Raw genomic sequence first — 19,782 nt, 5'->3', positions numbered from 1 at the left:
CCCACAGAATGAGCCACCCACAGCTGTGCCCCACACCCTGTCCCAGCCCCACTCTCTCCCTCCCTCTGGGGGTTTCAATCCATCCCCCACCTCCCCCAGCCTGACAAGCCAGATGCTGCTTTCCAAACTGCCAGGCTGCATAATCGGCAATCTAATCAGTATCAGAGGACTCTGGTCTGTGGAAGGTGTACGGGGGGGAAGGGGCGGAATGAGCCACCCACAGCTGTGCCCCACACCCTGTCCCAGCCCCACTCTCTCCCTCCCTCTGGGGGTTTCAATCCATCCCCCACCTCCCCCAGCCTGACAAGCCAGATGCTGCTTTCCAAACTGCCAGGCTGCATAATCGGCAATCTAATCAGTATCAGAGGACTCTGGTCTGTGGAAGGTGTACGGGGGGGAAGGGGCGGCATTCGCCCCAGATCAACTCCTCCATGGGAGAAGGAGAGCAGCTGCTGCCCCCACCCCCAGCCTTCCCAAGAGCAGAGACATCCCAATTTAGATAAGGTAAGACCACGGGGCACTGTCCAGCTGCTCCACTCCCCTCCCTGTCTGGTGCAGGGCAGCGGTGTGGGACTTTGCAAAGGCTGCAAAGTCACTAATGCAAGTTTGAGTTTGCTGTTCTGACAACAAAAAATAGTATGATTTTTAGTAAGCCAAGTCAAATTAGATCTGAAAGATTAAAAAAGGAAGCCACACATGAAAGGTGACAATGTAAAATGGTCAACACAGAACTGCATCATGTAAGAGTAAACATTCAGTTTTCTCAATTATGTAAAAGCAAACTGCTACAGCAAAGGTATCTTGATCAGAAGAACTTTATTCTTTTCAAAGTATTCCTGCAGGTCTAAAGAGAAAAGCTAGAACTGACATCTAATCTAGTGTTTTCAAATCAACTTGGTGATAGCATTCACCAAGGAATTACTAATAACCCACCTTGGTCTCCCCAAAAAAGTATGGAGTCAGTAAAGTTATTTTTTTCTAAAAGCTAAACTGATCTTCAGCACTGAGCAAGGAGAGATGTCAGGACTAAGAGTGCATGAACTATTTATATCAAAGCCAACAATGAACAGGTATTATGAATGTAAACTTGAACCTGCAACATTTGTATTTGAACCCATCACCTGACTATCTTCACATGGTTTCATTTTTAATTTAAAGATTTTTTTTGCACATCCTGATGCTTTTTTGGTTTTGTTTTTTTAATCTTTGGAACGTATACAGCAACTGGTCAAACTGAAGAAAGGTCCAGAAAGGAAAACAAAGCTCTCAGCTCCCTGAAACCTCTCTGCTGGGATGCCTACCAAACATGGACAGCGGTCACACTTCTGGAGGTACTGAAACAACGATCATGTTGCCTAATATCGTCTTGTATGCCCCCAGCTGTCAAGTTTTCTTCTGTTGGCTCTTCTCCTATACTTGGGTTGTAGGCTTTGTTCTGTGCTTGTAAAGTGCTTAGCACAGGAGACCAGGCTACAATTAGAGCTCAGAGGCACAACATGCTACAAATAAATAGATGTAGCAGATTGCAAGCAAAAAGAACAGAACCCCAATCTAGATAGTCACCTATCTGCACTTTGAGTTTTAAAGCTTTTGTCTGAGATGTCAATAGGAATAACTGTTTACCATCCAAAAGGTAATAGCAGCAATGAATTCTGGTTCATTTTTCCTTTTTAGTCTCCAATAGGATGGAATTCACCCAGGGAAAGTTCATGTAAGAAGTCTTTTACTCACTAACTAAACTTGCTTTAATAATACTGAAGAGTGATTCTGAAAGGCTACTATTTCAACATTTAAGCAGACTAAGCGGGTGATTCAACAGATTTCAAACAGTGCACTTTAAAAAGGTGATATTTGAGGTCACTTAATGATATAAGTAACACTTAACAAAAATTCACATAAACCCTGCAGGGTGAAGTGCAGGGCTTGCTGTATTTCAAAACTGCAACACCAGCTCAATCAACTCCTGGCAGACACACACATTGTGTAAGCATCCTCTTTTCAATCTTGCACAGAGGGTCAGCATTAGACTTTCACATCAGATCTGCAAGTGCTTTCAAAGTAGAATTTTGACTGAGAAACCCAGTACAAAGATAATAACTTTTCAACTTCATAAACCTCTACACCAAACTCAACGTACAGTATTTTATAACACTTTCACAAGAGCATAATATAAAAGAAAAACACAAAGCAGAAAGACAGCAAAGCAACTCCATCCCCCCAACAAAAACTTGTACTGACACATTGGAAATGATGTCCCTTTGGAAGGAGCAGCAGCCAGTCCAATACTTGTATTAGTTAACACAAGCAAGCACAAAATTCGGAAGTTGCTTAGCTACTGTACACACAATTGTTTGCTACCTGACTAGCAACAATCTAGTTATTAAGACAGCACTGGTCACTTATTTTGCTGTTCACACAGCTCAACATTCACAATGTAAATTGAAGGGACTTTTAGATCATTTTGGTTCAGCTGAAAAGAGGAAGGATTTTCTTCCTATAAGTAAATGTGAAAGGACTCAAGTGTGTATGTGGAGATGACACATAACAGTCCTCCGCTCAGTCCACTGCCTACTTCTGTCCAAGTCCAGATGGTATCAGCAAAGTTTGGGCTGAGCAGGATGTTCCCTTCTCACCAAACTTGAATTCCCATTGCTAGAAGTCTGTGCCTATTCCCTAGCAAGGCACAATCCCAGGTCTGTGGAAGTTGTGTATTTCTGCAGTCTTACACTCAGTTTAAGACACTGCAGTTAGGAGCACATATTGACTTTTCAATATTGTATGTGGTGACCTTCAAAAAGCCAAAAGAATATATATACAGATATATAATTTAACTCATGCCAAAGCATAGAAAGGTAATAGCTCTATTCAGCAACACTGAGCCCTCTGCAAGTTTGCCTCAAGCTCAGAACTAAGAGACTGCCTTCATTTCACATTTCCTTCCTTCTAAAAAGTTGAGTCATATCCTTAAATTTAGTTTCCTTTTTAGAAAGCTATAATAACTACATTAAAGTGGGGGCGGGAACCCACCTATTTAAGAGTCTGGTGCTCTGGTGAAAATGTCACTAAGGGCCACAGCGCAACTCCCAGTCTCATTTCCTATGCATGTAAAAATCCTGGGGCATCATTACATAAATTAGTGTTCTTCCAACAGAGGCAGGGGAGGTAAAACCACCGACTTAGAAGACAGAATCTATGAAAGCTCTTTTATGGGTAACCAGAGGTTCAAAGTATTTACATGAAATCACCAATTCCAAGAAACCCGTTTGCACCATTGGTGAAGGGAAACGGAGCTGTGGGGCAGGTGGTGCTATTACAATTACAGGGGCATGATGACAGCATTCTTCTTGGATCTGTGCAAGCGTCCTTTCAGAGGAATCAAAGCACTTCTTACAAACTGATCTTGACAAAATAGGGCAAGATGCTACTTCCAAAAGATTACACGTACTTCACATTTTATTTGTTTCTTCCACTCAGTGTGGAATTTTAGGACAGGCAATAATATGAGTTCAATTAATAGACTTTCCCTAGGCATAAACAGTGCCAGAATCAGCAAAACCACAGTAAAGATGAGGGGGCGGGGGGGCAGATAAGTCCAGATCAGGACACTGCATGTATTCAGAATGATCAGGGGGAAGGATTAAAGTGATTTTATGCCCTGGCCACAGAGATGGCTGAACTGTGAAACAAGAGAGCTTTTTCAGCATAAACAAACTTAATCCCATCTACACCACAGATTAGCCATGTTCTCACAAACCAACTTCTTCATAATATGGATTTCCACCAAGGCTTTAGTAATATTCACAAGCAGACTGTAACAGGATTCCAGCCTTTTGCCACACAGCTTGTAATCAACTCGGACACAAGCAGCTGTGGAAGCTTACAGCTTAGCCAGGTTCAAAACGGGACTGAACAAATGTCTGGAGGAAAAGTGCATCAATAGCTACTGGCAGACTGAGCATGGGAGTTAGGGGTATAATCTCCGAATCAGAGTTTCCTAGTCCCTAAATGCTGGAAGCTGCAAGCGGGAGAAGAAGTGACAAAAACCCTGGTCGTACCCTGTTCACTCTCCCTCAGCATCCACTGTGCAACAGGATACTGGGCAAGATGGACTTGTGGTCTGACTTATCAAAACAGCAGCTCTTATGTTCTTAACCTCTGATCTGGTGCTTGGACTGACAGCCAATGAACATGGAACAGTCAGCTTAAATCACGGACCCTCTGAGGAAGACATCAAATTGCACTGCAAAGTCCCAAATCCTCTATTAACGCCAGGTAAGGACCCAGGTCTTCTACAAAAACAATAAATGAATGCCAGGTGTGGATAAGCCAACAACGTTTATGTGCATGAGTTAGTGAAACTGGCATAGTTAACACTACTTTAACTGGAATTTTAAAAGTCCCTTAAATATTTGTTCGGGTCAGACAGATTTTCAAAACAATGATGCAGAGTGATCAGACAGTATACCAATAACTTTCCATTGAAGCACTGACAATTTATTGAGCGACCTACATCTTTTTGTGAAATTCAAGACACAGCTTAAGTGGAATCACGTACAAGTTCCTGGCAGACTGACCCTGGACAGCACCCCCAGGAGAACTGCATGGTAGTTCTGCCCCAGAGATGCAAGTTCTGGAGGCCTAGGGTCCAAAATAAGTGTTTCAAGAGAACACACATTTACCAATACAGCAGAAATGTTGCATTTAAGCCAGACTGCATGGAGATGGCTAGGCACGCTAACAGCATTAAGCAACAGAAGCACCAGAGCTGTGATAAGCAAAACTGTTAACATTTAAGATTACCTCTAGTAGTACAGTATTAAAATAGTTGATGCCATAGAGAAACAGAGATTGAAGATGAAAAAATGGAGACAACAGAAGTGAAACTCCAAAACACTTGTTTTCAACTGACAAGTGGCAATCTCAATCTCAAGTAAGAAAGGTGTCCTAAATAAAAGCCAAAAGTGTCAGGGAAGGACAGAGTAAAATGGAAGAGTTGAATTATGTGACCCAAAATAAAACTGGGGCACAACCCCAACTTTGTATATGGCCTCACTCATTTGTCATCCATCTTTTGGTACCTGAAGTGACAGACAGTACACACTCCACCCAATTGGAAGGGAGAAACAGCAAAGGTTAAGGGCAACAACATTCATAAAATAACTAGCTGATGTAGTAACAGCAACAACAGAAAAGCAAAAAACCTCCCAATAAAAGCCAAAGATGCTTTCACATGAGAAGTCCAGTTCAAGGTTGCCCCCCCCCCCCAAAAACAACAAACTTTAAGACCTATGGGGGAGGCATAAGGAATTCTTCACAAAAGTGTGCAAACACACTAAGAAAACAAGGAAATTTGTGAAACATAAGATAAGGAAGTTGCAAAGTAAGCCATTTTAATAATAATAATAAAAAGAATAAAACAACAGTTCAAATATTCAGCTATCACTGTTTACCACACTGCTACATGCACTGAAGGAAAAAATAATATTTCCCTATACACTATTTTCTCACAAAAACAATGTAAAGGAATATTCACCTTTCCATTTTTGATGACGGTACTTAAGATTATCTTGTCTTCCAACAGTATTATGATAACATTACTATAGTACCTTAATTTAAGCCAAAGTTTTTTGTTCATTCATAACAAAAATGTATCACAAAAATGCAACACGATCTACAATCAGTCACTTCATTGAGCATAGCAGCCATAAAGGACCAAAACAAATGTTTCAAAAATGCCCAAATGTAGAATCAGGAAACAATTTGTTGCCCTAATTTTAAAATGTAATGCTTCCCATTTAAAGCAAGCTTTTGATCCATCAAAGAAGCGGGGGGGTTTTTTGCATGTAAAGGCAATCAAATCCTGAACACTTCACATATTCTGAACAAACTAAACTTGTTTAATCCTCTTCAAGATTGTTAAGCACATGTTCTAAACAAGATATTTTTAGTTCTCCTTTTTGAACATTACACACAAAAATGTACCAGCCCACAAAGCCATTTTTTCGTACTGCAACACTAACACACAAAATTTAAGGTGACCAAACATACCATATAAAACCTCAATGTGAATGTCAGCTTCAACAATGTAAAAAGGTTTTCTAATAGCTGTTATATTAATTACTATTGGAAAACTATATAAACTGATGAAAGAGCTATTGTCCCTATCAGAAAGATGCATAAAACTAGATGACAGGGGGAGCAGGGAAGGGGAGCAAAACCTGTCTTACATTTTTAGCAACTCCTCTTTGCTGGAAGAGATTTAAGTTATTTAAACAAGCACTTTGGGGTAAGCATCTATTTTTAAACCCACTTCCAGGAAACTGAACATTTTAACTACAGGCTTTACATTAAAGCTCAAATTATTGTATGAGAAATAGTAACTTTTTATTTAGGTCCTTTTCACATTAGTTGGCATAAGTAGATTTTCTCCTGCCAGTATTTCATGTATGGAAGAACAATTTTATGTGTTTTGAGACTAGTAGGAGTGAGTGCCACAGTTCATTTCACTTATTTTGTTTGAAAATTATGCTTAATTTTATTTTATCATGATAGTGTTTCCTCTTTGATTCACTGTACTCATCCCTTGTCTGACTTGACCGTAAATCAGCTGTTTTTCAACGTGCTGCTTTCTGTAGTCAAATTGGTCACTACAATCTCTCACCTGCACTGGATAGATTTAGAATTACATAAATCCACACACTGAGGTCATAGAAAATTAGGGTTGGAAGGGACCTCCAGAGGTCATCTAATCCAACCCCCTACTTGAAGCAGGACCATCCCCAACTAGATCATCCCAGCCAAGGCTTTGTCTAGCCAGGTCTTAAAAACCTCCAAGGATAGAGATTCCACCATCTCTCTGGGTAACCTGTTCCAGTGTTTTACTACCCTCCTAGTGAGAAAATTCTTCCTAATATCTAACCTAAACTTCCCTTGCTGCAACTTGAGACCATTGCTCCTTGTTCTGTCATCTGCCAGGGAGAACAGTCTAGCTCCATCTTCTTTTGAACCCCCTTACCTTGACCTACTGGCAACACTCCTACCAATGCAGCCCAGTATGCCATTAGTCTCCTTGGCAATAAGGGCACACTGCTGGGTCATATTCAGCTTCCTGTCCACTGTAACCCACACATCTTTTTCTGCAGAGCCGCTGCCCAGCCAGTCAGCCCCCAGTCTGTACCAGTGCATGGGATTGCTCCGTCCTAAGTGCAGGACTTTGTACTGGTCTTCGTTGAACCTCATGAAATTCTTTTTGGCTCAATCCTCCCCTTTGTCTAGATCTCTCTGAATCCTAGCCCTACCTTCCAGCATATCTACTGCTCCCCCCAGTTCGGTGTCATCTGCAAACTTGATGAGGGTCCACTCTATGCCATCTTCCAGATCGTTGATGAGGACACTGAACAAAACCGGCCCCAATACGGACCCCTGGGGCACTCCGCTTGATACCAGCTGCCAACTAGACATTGAGCCATTGATTAATACAATCTGAGCCCAATGCTCTATCCAGTTTTCTATCCGCCTTACAGTCCATTCATCCAACCAACCCATACTTCCTTAGCTTGCCCATGAGAATATTGCGGGAGACCATACCAAAGCTTTGCTAAAAATCAAGCTACACCACATCTACCAGTCTCCCCACATCCACAAAGCCAGTCATCTCATCACAGAAGGCTTTCAGATTGGTCAGGCATGACTTGTCCCTGGTGAATTCATGCTGACTGTTCCTAATCACCTTCTTCTCCTCCAAGCTCTTAGAAATGGATTCCTTGAGGATATGCTCCTTGATTTTTCCAGGGGCTGAGGTTAGGCTGAGTAGTCTGTAGTTCCCTGGATCCTCCTTTTTCCTTCCTTAACTATGGGCAAAATTTTTGCCCTTTTTCAATCGTCTGGGACCTCTCCTGATCACCATCAGTTTTCAAAGATGATGGCCAATGGCTCTGCAACCACATCAGCCAACTCCCTCAGCATCCCATCTAGCCCCACAGACCTGTATATGTCCAGCTTTACTAAATCTCTAACCTGTTCTTTCACCACTGAGGGCTGCTCACCTTCTCCCCATACTGTGCTTCCAGGTACAGTAGTCTTGGAGCTAACCTTGCCTGTGAAGACGGAGACAAAAAAGGCATTGAACACTTCAGTCTTTCCTGCATCCTCTGTCACTAGGTTACCTCCCACATTCAGCAACGGACCTACACTTGCCCTGATCCTCCTCTTGTTGCCAACCTACTTGTAGAAACCCTTGTTACCCTTCACATCCTTTGCTAGCTGCAACTCCAACTGCTCTTTGGCTAACTTGGAAGAATGGAAAACAGAAAATTGACGGAGCATAAGAGACCCATAAAAAGCCGAGATAAAACCAGAAGATAGCAGCTAAGGCTCTCATGTTGTTGTTTAAAAAAAAAAAAATGTTTCCCCAATACAACTCTTTCTACATGAAGTACCTCCAGGTCAAAAAAGTACCACATTCTCACACTTTCCCTTCCCTACAAAAATAAACCTCCCAAAGTTGTGGTGCATGTTTTAAGCAGGGAAACTGTTTTCTTAATTTCTGGAGATGCTTTTATAAAGGATGCCAAGATGGCAGTGGCCTGTGTTAACCCTCTCACAACCCTAGGTATTGCTTGAGCAAGTGAGCTATTAGTAGACTCTTCATGAGGCTTGTGATGTGGAAACAACACATTCTTTACAGGAAATTATTTAAAGAACTAAGAAAGAAAGAAAGAACTAAAAAACGAACACTCTTGCAACTAACCTTGCAAGGGTCTGGGGCATAATCTTGGGTGACACACAGCAAATCTTCCTAGAATCAGGAAGTGTCCAGAAAAATGTGGCATCCCAGGAGTTTGGGCGAGGCAGCTGGCACTAGGAACTTCCTGGACACAATGCTCCCAGGAGAACTTACTCTGTCACAGTCAACCACGACTCAGGAAAAAATGTAGCCCCCCCCTAAATTCTCCCTTCCAAAAACAAGGTGTGTATTTTATTTGGGGGTGTACTGTATGCAAGAAAATATGACAATACTGAACTGTCTCCCCTGTGTTCAGAGTCAGCCATCAGAATCTAGCCATCTTAGTATAAAATAAGTTTTACAGAACAGAATTACCCCAGTCACTCCAATAGGTGTGGTTGTCTGATAGGTGTATGCACACATATATGGTGTGAAAATTCATTAATTAGTGAGTGGAAAACTTTCACTGAAAAGCCTAGTGGTGTAACTTCTGCCTAATTTAATCTTTCACTTAAAATACTTTGTAGCCCTTCTAGCTGCAAAGACAACCTTCTGAATATCAACTGAACACAAACGAACGCGGGGTTGCCTTTGCTTCCCAGAGACATACAGTAAAAGCTCTGGTATCTGGCATCGCCTGGGAATGGGGGATGCCGGTTAATCAAATATGCTGGGTCCGGTGCACCAGGGCTTTCACTGACCCTGGCATCAGTGTGCTGGATGACAGGAAGGGGGTCCCGCACAGGCTGCATTGCCCCGGACTGTGGTCCACAAGGGAGAATCACAGCATGTGGGACTCAGCTCACGGCAGCAAAACCGGAAATGGGACTTCCGGTTTCACTTTCCCCACATCTCTCGGAAGGAAGATTTGTATTGATAGATGCCACTTAGTGGAGCTTTCCGGATGGTAAAGTGCCAGATAACACAGCCTTTGCTAACTAAAAATGTCTCCAGATCAGGGGTGGGCAATTATTTTGGGCACTTACTGAGTTTTGGCAAGCCATCAAGGGCCACATGACAGGCAGCCCAGGGCAGATAAATATTAATTTTTTAAATTTTTTAGGGGCCCCGCAGACCAGAATAAATGGCCTGGCAGGCCACATTTTGCTCACCCCTGCTCCAGGTGCTGATGCTCACAGCTCTACCCAGTTTAACAGAACAAAATTCACAAGCTCTAGGTCAGTTGCATACCAGCCAAACCACAAAAATGAAATTGTTACTAGAGGTGCACTGATACATTGGTCCCATATCGTATTGGCACCAACAGAAGGAAAATTGACATTATCGGCAATTGGCTTTTTTTTTGGCTGAAGTGCCTGATAACGTCACCGATAAATGCCATGTGCATGCACACAGCCATAGTGCAACACACAGGTGGCCAGGAGCACAGCCTGGCAGCATGGAGAGCAGCGCCGGCTGGTAAGTCTGTTGTGGGGGAAGGGGCGTGGGGGAAGTTAGGGGCGTGGTGGTGGGAACAGACCAAGGTCCCCACAGTGAAGGAGAGAGTGCGGCTGGAGCAGGCACTGGCACTGCACAGCCAGGGTGGGGAAGGGCACAAGACAGATCTGTGGGTGGCTCATCCAGGGGACATTGGGAGAGGGGAGCGGCTCCTGCTGCTGCACACACCCAGGAGGCACATGGAGGGCATGTGCCCCCCCAGATCTGCACGCAGGACAAGGGCAGGCTGAGGCCGGGGGCAGCACTGCACTCTTCCCTAGGGGTGTCTGCGCTTGGGGCGGGAAGCGGCAACACTGGGAGGGGGGGGCTACAGGGTGGTCTACAGCTACCCCAAATTTTGCCACAGCCCCCCTCCCAGTGCTGTCGCCAGCTGCCATCACCAGGGGACACATGCCCCCTATGCCTGCCCTGAGGTTGTGCACAGTGGCAGGAACCAATTCCTGTGCCCCCTGGAAAAGCCTCTCGCAGCTTCATCCCATGCCACCAAGGCAGTGCCTGCCCCACTCCCTTCCTCACCATGGGGGCTTCAATTTGTCCCCCCCCACACACACCTCTTCCCTCCCACCACAACACACTTACCAGCCAGATGTTGCTCTCCAGGCTGACACACCACATATCAGTATTGGCCAATATGGCTAGTTATAAATCAGCCATTGGTATCAGCCCAAAAAATCTCTATCAGTGCACCCCTAATTGTTACTCATGCCTGTTTTAATCAGGTGCTTCTACATAAAAAACAGTAAGATGAGTAGAAGAAACAGAAGGCACTAAGTTATTTGTGAAGAAAACAGGCCAATCCAATCTGAAAGCAGAGGATACAAGTGGCTTCTTACCCCTACTTCCTTTGGCACTTTAGAAAAAGAATAAGGAATGGATCAAAGACAACTGGTGGAGATGCAGCTTCCCACTCCCCAGCAGGAGCCACCCAGCTGGAGGAAAGGGGTAAGAAAGACTGAAATCTCTTGTTCAAAAGTTTTATCAGGTTATGTGTCAGACTAGACAAAAGCTAGAGATTGGAACTGAATCACAATTCAACTACTAACTCTAGGGGGAAGGGGGAGCGGGCTAAATCAAACACTCAAAAGTCAGGAAGTGCTAGAACTAAGGCTTCCTGTTTAATCTTAATTCAGTCCCCTTGTGCAAGCATATCATGCTATTTTTTTTTCTGTTTGTGTCCAAGGACCAGGCAGGCAGACATGATTAAAGAAGCTTGTATTCTTTCCTCACTTCGAGAAAGTTGGATAATAAATTAAAAATGAAAGCGGATTACAGGAGAAAGGATTGTGTTCTGTTCACGGTGGCTGCATTCTTCCTTGGGGAAATGCATCCTATCCCCACCTCTTCACCTCTTCTAAGATACTGAGCAAGTTTTTTGTTTTGTTTTTTTACATAAGGCTTTTGAAGGATTGGTTCGTCATTGTCCAGGTACCTGACATGAGATGCTCAGGGTCTGATGTGCATAAATGGTAAGCACTCACAGCTGCAACTGAAGTCATTTGGAGCTAAACGGTCAAGTGATACAATGCTAAGCATCCCCCCAAAATCAGGTTTAGACATTTCAAATTAGACATCCCAAATCAGAAGTTTTCAACCTTATTCCCTCTTCCTCCACTCCCTATCTACACCATGGGAATTATACCAGTTCGTCACCTCAGAGCAGAACCATGTAGATACAAAGTTAACAGCTGTACATTACTGATTCCATTGTCATGAGCACCACAGAAAAACCCAAGAGGAAACTGCAACTTCGTCTTCAGAGCAATGTTTGAATCAAGTCGGAAGCTCAACTGTTAACAAGAGCCTACCAGCCCATTTTGCTCACGTGGTTAAGGCACAGCAGTTTATGTAGCCGACAGCACATAAGGAAGAGACGTAGCTAGATCACATTTGGCTTCCTCCAGCTCCTTCAAAGGATCGGGTACCAATGTAGAGCTGGGGAAATCGACAGAAGTAGGGAAGGGACTTTAGTACAAGTCCAGAGCAATGACTGAACTCGTACCTTGAGGGCCTCAACCACTTTGCCAGCACATCCCTATGTTGGACAAGACAGCTGGAAGTTGTGGGGCCAAGCATTAAACAAGAAGAACAAAGGAATAGAGAGGATGATCAGTATGTAAGCATCAGCTCCCTTGTGCGGTGAATAAGGCAAGAGTCTTGCGGGGGCAGAAACAGAATGTGACCATGTCTTTAAAGAGACAGCACTGTCCAGAAAACCTTAACTCTGACACACCTTAATCCTGAAGGACTAGTCTTTATCAGGACAAATTAAGTTTACAGAGTCCACTTGTCCGTTTCCCAGTTCTTAAAAGTAAATCAAAAAGCCAGCAAGTCTATTCTGCGAGGGTCCTACGTGGTTTGTCAACAGCACCGAACCCTTTAGCTCCAAAAAGCAGACCTCTTGACACTTGAACTACAGACTTGTTAGCAAATTTAACCAATATTTGATGACATTAAAGGAATAGCAAGACTTGCATATTTCATTCCAGCATGCATAATCTGCAGTCGGACCCAAACACATCTCTGCCCCTCCCTGCCTCTCTGTCAGAGTGCCACAGTCTCCACTCATGCTTCTCAACTAAGTTGCACCCACTCCAGTTCCTTGCCCTATTTCTTTTGTCCACCTTAGTCAGACTCCTGTCTGTACCCAAGCTGCTTGTACGGGCTCGCTCTCCTCTGCCGCGTGTTCTGTAACGCACTTACTCCCGACTTCTTTTTTCATCTAGTCTCTGATCTAAGTGTGCCAACTGGCTCCCAATCCAAACTCCTCCACTGACTCCCAGTTTCTGTAGAAACCAGTTCCAGCCTCCTTACCTCTGCCCCCAGTCAGCCTCCCCTCCCACCATCTCCTGGCTTTAAATCCACACAGGACATCTTGTAATCTACTGTCCCTCCCTCCCATTCAGCTTTCATTCACTCTGCATTCAAATCAGACTGACTGCTCCTCCATGCTGCCTAAGTGTCTGCATGTACGTGTCTGTGTGCGCGTGCATGCATAAGATTCACTCCTGAAAAAGCGCCCCCATCTGTCAAATTTCAAGTCTAGTGCCAAGGCATGGAGAAACTTAATCCTTTTTTGAACCGTTTCCAGGCCGGAGGGAGAATTTTTTGCCCATTTTTAGTACTGAATTTTTTGGCAGAAGTTTTCCAAGAATCAGTCCAAATAAGATTTCCAAAAAAAAAAATAAAAAAAATGTAGTTTAAATGGTTAATGTTTGTCAAAATTAGAAGAGCCTGCATTAGTTAGTTATAAGTGTCCTGCAACCTCAATAAACTAAAAGTTTCATGTATAATAGACCCCCAAACAGTGCAGAGCTCTGCCCCACATTAAAAAAAAAAAATTACAGTTAAGCATATTGAAAGACACCATTTCCACTGTGAAAGTATCTCCCAAAATGTAACTGGGATATTTCTGCAAACTTGCATTGTGTTGTTATCTCTACCTCCACAAGATCCTTGGCATAAAATGGAGGGCCGTCGCACAAATGCCAGTGTCCTCACCAATGCTAACACCACCAGTATGGAAGCACAGATTGTTCAGCATCAGCTGTGGTGGACAGAGCACTGCATGCGTGTGCCTGGTGTACTGCTTACCACAACCGCTATACTCCCAACTCGGCCAAGGACAAAGGACACGCAGGGGGCCAAAGCAACCGCTGCAAGGCCACCCTCACGGTGCACTGACACCACAAATTGGGAAAAACTAGCCTGGGACAGGGCTACATGGCGACACCTTGTGAGAGAAGGTACATTCTTATTTTGAGGAAAACCATCTCACCCTGGAGGCAGAAAAACAACACCAACAGAAGGAAAAGAAACGGGACTGAGAAATGCATGGTCCAACCCGCCCTTTAACCTCCACCTGTGGCATTTGCCAGAGAGCCTGGCTAAGGCCAGCCCTACAGCTGCATCAACAGGCTCTTTACTGACCTGTGTAGGTGATCACCAGGGCTCCTGGTTTTCTCTGACAAAAAAAAAAAAAATCGAAAATTCTCTGATTAAAAAAGAAACCACCAAAAGTCCACATTTTTCCATGATTAAAACAAAACGCAACTATATATTATCTGGATATCATCCTTGACTCTGAGGGATTGCTGCTGCCATCATCACTTATCACATCTAACACAAATTCAGATACAAAAGCATTAACAATCAAACAGTTTCAAAAAGATTATAAATGTGATGTCCCACAACAGGCTCTCCATATTGATTTTAATGAAATAAGGAAAAATGTGGACACAATTATTATATTTAAATGGCAGGAGATGGTTTTGGCAAATACACAATTTACTATACAAAGTGATTCTGAAAGACTAAGCATACAACTTCACTTCCCTTTGACAATTTTTCTGCCAAGCTCTAAGCTATCTCAGCTCAGTACAAAGAAACTTAAGTCATTATGATAAACAGTTATCACATTATTGGCAGATTCTCCATTTAAAAGTAAACCCTTAATCCTAACTTGTTATTTTTTTATGATAGAGGATTCTTGTCCTATTGAGCTGCAAAGAATGTATAAGGTTCACTGTGTTTCATGTTGCTTTGCATATTGCAGTAACTGTGTAAAAACGTAACAGTACAGTCATCTTGAACACTCATCTTGATAATTGTTCACTTGAACCAGTCTATCTGACAAAAATGTTCCTATTACTTCTAGACTGAATCTCAGACCATAGTGATACTCCAGTCTATGGACCTTCTACACAGTTGTTCCCACCCCACACACTTCGCAGCAATATCACTGAATAGTGAAAAAGTATGGGCTTTTGAAATAAACAAACCAACCAACCAGCCTGTGTCATTATTCCCCAGGCACAGAAAGCACCCAGTGTCTTACAATATGCATGCCCACAAGAAATTCCTAAAGCCACCACATTCTCAAGAGACTCTAACTGGTAAGTCACCACCCACTTATAAAGTATCTACCATAATCTGCAGATCAATGAACCATACACTGCTTGCAATCAGCCCTGAAACAACGTTTTGCCTGTCCCACATGACCTTTGCACTATAAATCTTAGTGAGGGGTATTGTTATGCCAAGGAAAAAACTAAGCGTTAAGTATCTGTTACCACGAGTGGAAGGAACTGTTTCATCTAAGCATAACACCAAAACACAAACATGGAAAGGTACAAGTACTCTGGAAAAGCTAACATGTTTTAGACCAAAACTTAAAAAACAATTCACATGACCAGGCAGCAAGTAGGAATTTTCATCTAATGGAAAACGAATGCCATTTTTTTAAATACACATTGCTAAATGTTAAGGTTGCAAAAATACAAGCCAATGTAGGACCTGTGGACAGACAACCAGGACTAACAGTTTTACATTTTATGCAGTAATTCCTATATGAATCTCCAGCAAGAATAAAACAAATATAACCTGCAAGGAGGTACAGAGATCTTTGCTAAATCAGCTAATCACAAAAATCCACGGGTTTCCACTGAGTCAGCTGCTTTGTTTTTACAACTTTCAGGAATCGCTCATTATTTATAATCCTCCATAACATAGCAGCAAACTTGTTCAGGCTGACAGATCAAGTAACTCAGTCCTTAAGTAATGAGTCAAAGAAGATGCCTACCACCAATGCACAGTTCTACATAGAAATGCAGGCACTTCAAAGCCAATTTTTAAAAGTTACTCAAGAAAAGCCACCTAAATGGCATTCATTCACAGAACACTGATTTCCTGTTAATGGAAATATATTAGGGAAACAAAAGTGGTTTTAAATTATTTTCCCGAGGACAGCATTGTGTCTCATTGACTTTCATACAAAAAAAATGATGAATGATACAGCCCTGTCATTTTGCTGATGGACATTGATGCAGTAAGGGAATGGTTGCTGATGGAAATTAGCTTTCCAGAAAAAGGTGCTATTTGCCTTCAGCAGCAGACTTCAGCATTTGGCAAAAGGGGTGGCGGGGGGGGAAGGAAGAGAGAGAAGGGATGTTTTTGTATGCTGCACTAAATGCTTCTGATTTCATCTGATTTCCAATGCCAAGCAGGCCTAAACTCATCCCAGTCTTGGACAGAAAACCATCTAGGAATCTCAGGTGCTATAACCTAAAAGCCAAGAAAAAGTCAAACATTGGCAAAATGAAACCACAGACACTAAATGAGTAGCAAGACCATTTGGCCAATGTTGTCATTGCTGAGCTGATGGACAGTAATAAACATCTCCACGCTATTTTTATGGAGCTGGGTTTGATTTAGCTAATATTTATTTTACTGCTGAGAAGTCAGGCACCATCTACCAGTGAAGATTTCACGTGGTTTATTTACAAACAACTCATCTGTTGTTAACTATGTTCAAAAGCAAGAGAAGTTCATAGTTAACATTAACTAGTTAGTGTTAATGTTCCCAAAGGATACCTGGAAAAAAAAAAAAAGTAACAAAAATTTTAAGCAACACCAGCTAAAAATATCAACTTACTTGCATTGATTACAATATTTTTGTGTGTTCTGCTTACAAAATAATTGTGGCGTCAAGTCTGCTGAGATTATGCACAGAAACAATGTCCTCCATTATCTCTATCAGAGACAGGGAAACTCTCAATTTCCACTGGTCTCGAAAACTATTTGCCTGCTATTTTTTCAAGAAACAAAGAGTATAGACAAACATATTAGCTGCTTAGAAGAGCTTCTTCTGATTCTCCTGCAGCTGTTATGCTACAATTAGTGCTAGGTACAATTTAAAAAAAAAAAAAAAAATACAATGAGCAGTTTAAAACTAACTAGATTCATACAATCTCTCTGGCTCTACACTATTTCTCTCTAGTTAATCTTTAATTGTAAACTTGAACTCATGAAAGCAGTTAGATTGTGAACTATGACAGGTGAAGTCAATTTAGGCTTGAAATTAGTTGAATTGCTAAGACAGTTATACAGGTAGGCTGGTCTAACTGGTATAAGCTCTTGAGAAGGTTCTTGGGAAACAGCAGATAAAAACAGAGCAAGTTTAAAATCTCTCTCAAAATTAGTTCCATAAGATTCTCTTTAATCTAAAAGTTGAACACACCAAAAAGAGAACAAGCATCTGCACTTCCTGAAGTTGATGAAGGCACAGCTGATGAATATAGGAAGATCTTTTTCCAATTGTACTGGAGGACTATCTGTTCACTCAAAAAAACCTCTCCTGATGCACATATGTATGATTTTCCCTGAAGTATCATAAGCTTGCTTTGCAATACAATTAGAAAGAAAAGTGTTCTAGTGAACTACGTACCAATTTACTTCAAATACAAGATGAGAGATTTCCCATTTCTTTCTGTGCAGGTGTTCGATACAGGTAAGGAAGAGCATGCTTGTCCATACAAGAGCATAATTACAGAAGCACAATGCTTCTGTGCCAGTTAGGAGGCACCTCTTTGGCAAATATTCCGGGGGAGGCGGGGGGGGGGGAATATTAGAAGAGAAACATCTCATATTTCAGATTCAATGCATTTTGTCTCAGGTGGGGTCAGTTACACTGCAAACCCATGCAAAGAATGCAGAACAGCTGATGAGAGTAACTGCACATTTCTAGGACAGAAGAGGTCACATTCACCCCTTATAGCCATACAGTAGTTAGGGATATAAAGATACAAGGGGATATTTTAGAGGAAGAAAACTTCTGGGGCAAGGACCATTTCTTACCACGAGCATGCGGTATCCAGCAAATGGGTCCTCCTGTAACAAAAGCCTCCCAAGCACCAATACAAATATTTTCAGAATTAAGGGGAAATAGATTAATATCAGCTTTCTATTTACACCCTCCTGGTAGCTTGACTTAAAGGCATCATCCACCTATCAACACCTGTTACAGGAATGGTGCTTGTATGCTCCCCCAAAATGGTTGCTTTTCTGTTGTGGGGAACCATCTGATTGCAGAATGCTTTATGTTCTTGATTAAGACTTGAAGGAAAAGGGAACTTCATTTAAAGAACCAACTAAATCTGTCCACCTTGGAGACAGTTAGCAGGGAGAGCACAAACCCAGAGGGGGCGGGATATTAATTCAAGTTTTAGCCATGCTGGCAATTTACCATGTGTGATACCAGAGGTAAACCACCCAATTCCTTCTGCTGCCCATCATCAACCCCAACTGACAAGAAAAGGAATACTGCGTTCCTACCTCTCAGACATATTTTAAACCTTAGTTCATTACTCCTTACAAAGTGTCCTGTGTAGCTAGACATCAATACCAGAAAGTGATGAACAGGAGGAAGTGCCAGAAGGTTCAGTTGACAACAGAAAGGAGAATGGAGCAAGAGATAATGTAAATATGGATTATGACTGAAATCAAATGAAGTATAATTTTGTAATTTGATCGACGAACATAAGCACTATATTTGTTCTTATCCATCACATTTCACCAGAGGTGTTCAAAACGGTATAGGAATTTTAAGTAATTAGAAAGACTCCATCATGACATCAAAAGCACAGACACCTATCTTACCACTGTTTCCATCTGAGCCTAGGATACTGAAGTGGTTGCACAGAGCAAACAAACGGGAGAAAAAAATATGCATTTTACCCAAATAAAAAAATCCTTAAACTAGCAGTCTCTTGGCTTTAACCAGAAACTGTATCTTAAATATCAAACAAGTCATATTGCACTGTCCTTTAGCACCATACGAGAAAGTTTATTCCTCTGCAAATTAACAGAGGCAAAGCAGCTCTCTCTCTGTTTGCTCTATGAACTCTTCAAGTGACACAAGAGAAAAATTAACATCTTCCAACTGGATTGTATCCGTTCCCTTTATTACATACAACACAAACTGTGAATGAGTGCTTTCCTCTCCTGGTTTATACACTCAACTGAACGCCCAACATTCACAAGTGCCTACTATTTATCCTATGAACAAACAGTTCCCAGAGTAGCAGAGTATTATCCAGGCAACCACACTCATGAGTTAGTTTACAACAAGCAAAATAAAACCAAACAAACCCCCTCCCCCCAAAAAACTAAAACACTAAATGTTCCTGCAGACCAACAGCACCTGCGCACGCCATCATCCCACTACTACAAATAGGGACCTACCAACACTGCAGTAGAAGTGCGCTGCTTGGTGGCTCCTTTAATCTTGCAGTTTCCCCCCCACCCAGGGGCAGACGGGCCCTGCTGCCTGCCCCTCGCCCCTCATCCGCATGGAGGCAAAAATTGTGATTTTAAATTTCTGCCTCCTACCACTGACTGGCCAAGGAGCCCTGGCTGCCCTGCTGTTTGTTGCTGACAGCCAAGAAGCAAAAACCCACATATTTAAAATGGCAGGGAGATGAAAACTGCAGATCAGGAGCAAGTGGCAGGGCCCACCCATCTGCCAATCAGTTGGGGGGGGGGGGAGGAGCGGCACAGGGAAAACTGCAAGATTAAAGGAGCTGCCAAGAAATGCACTTCTGCTGCAATTTCAGTAGGTCCCTAATTATATGGCAGCGGTCCTCCACCTTTTTAGACTCCAAGCACCCTTGCTTAGACTCGAAACACTCCTCAGGAAACGCTGGCTGTAAGCATTCACGTATTTTTTACTACAAAAAAGCAACACGGCAATTCTACCACCATGAAGGACTGCTCCCTCCCGAGACTGGGGGGGGGGGGGGCACCCCGGGGGGAAAGGGGGGGCC

The 19,782-nt window shown here is 42.6% G+C and overlaps 1 protein-coding gene across 11 annotated transcripts in view; it reads right to left on the bottom strand.

Moving 5' to 3' along the window:
* FAM49B (family with sequence similarity 49 member B) overlaps positions 1 to 19,782 on the bottom strand; it is a 137,024-nt gene that overhangs the window by 90,203 nt on the left and 27,039 nt on the right. The window contains exon 1 of one of the 11 annotated variants that reach the window (XM_006024725.3): positions 19,202 to 19,243. The exons of 9 other annotated variants lie outside the window; for them this stretch is intronic. The gene's annotated coding sequence lies outside the window, so the exon portion shown is untranslated. Of the gene's footprint in view, positions 1 to 8,016; positions 8,036 to 19,201; positions 19,244 to 19,782 lie in introns of those variants that run through there. One more of the 11 variants, XM_025205417.1, reaches the window with a different exon arrangement.

Source organism: Alligator sinensis, unplaced genomic scaffold (genome assembly GCF_000455745.1).
Source record: "Alligator sinensis unplaced genomic scaffold, ASM45574v1 scaffold307_1, whole genome shotgun sequence".
NCBI lineage: Eukaryota > Metazoa > Chordata > Crocodylia > Alligatoridae > Alligator > Alligator sinensis.
The sequence above is the reverse complement of the archived record's forward strand: the minus strand, read 5'-3'. Positions and strand labels throughout refer to the sequence as shown.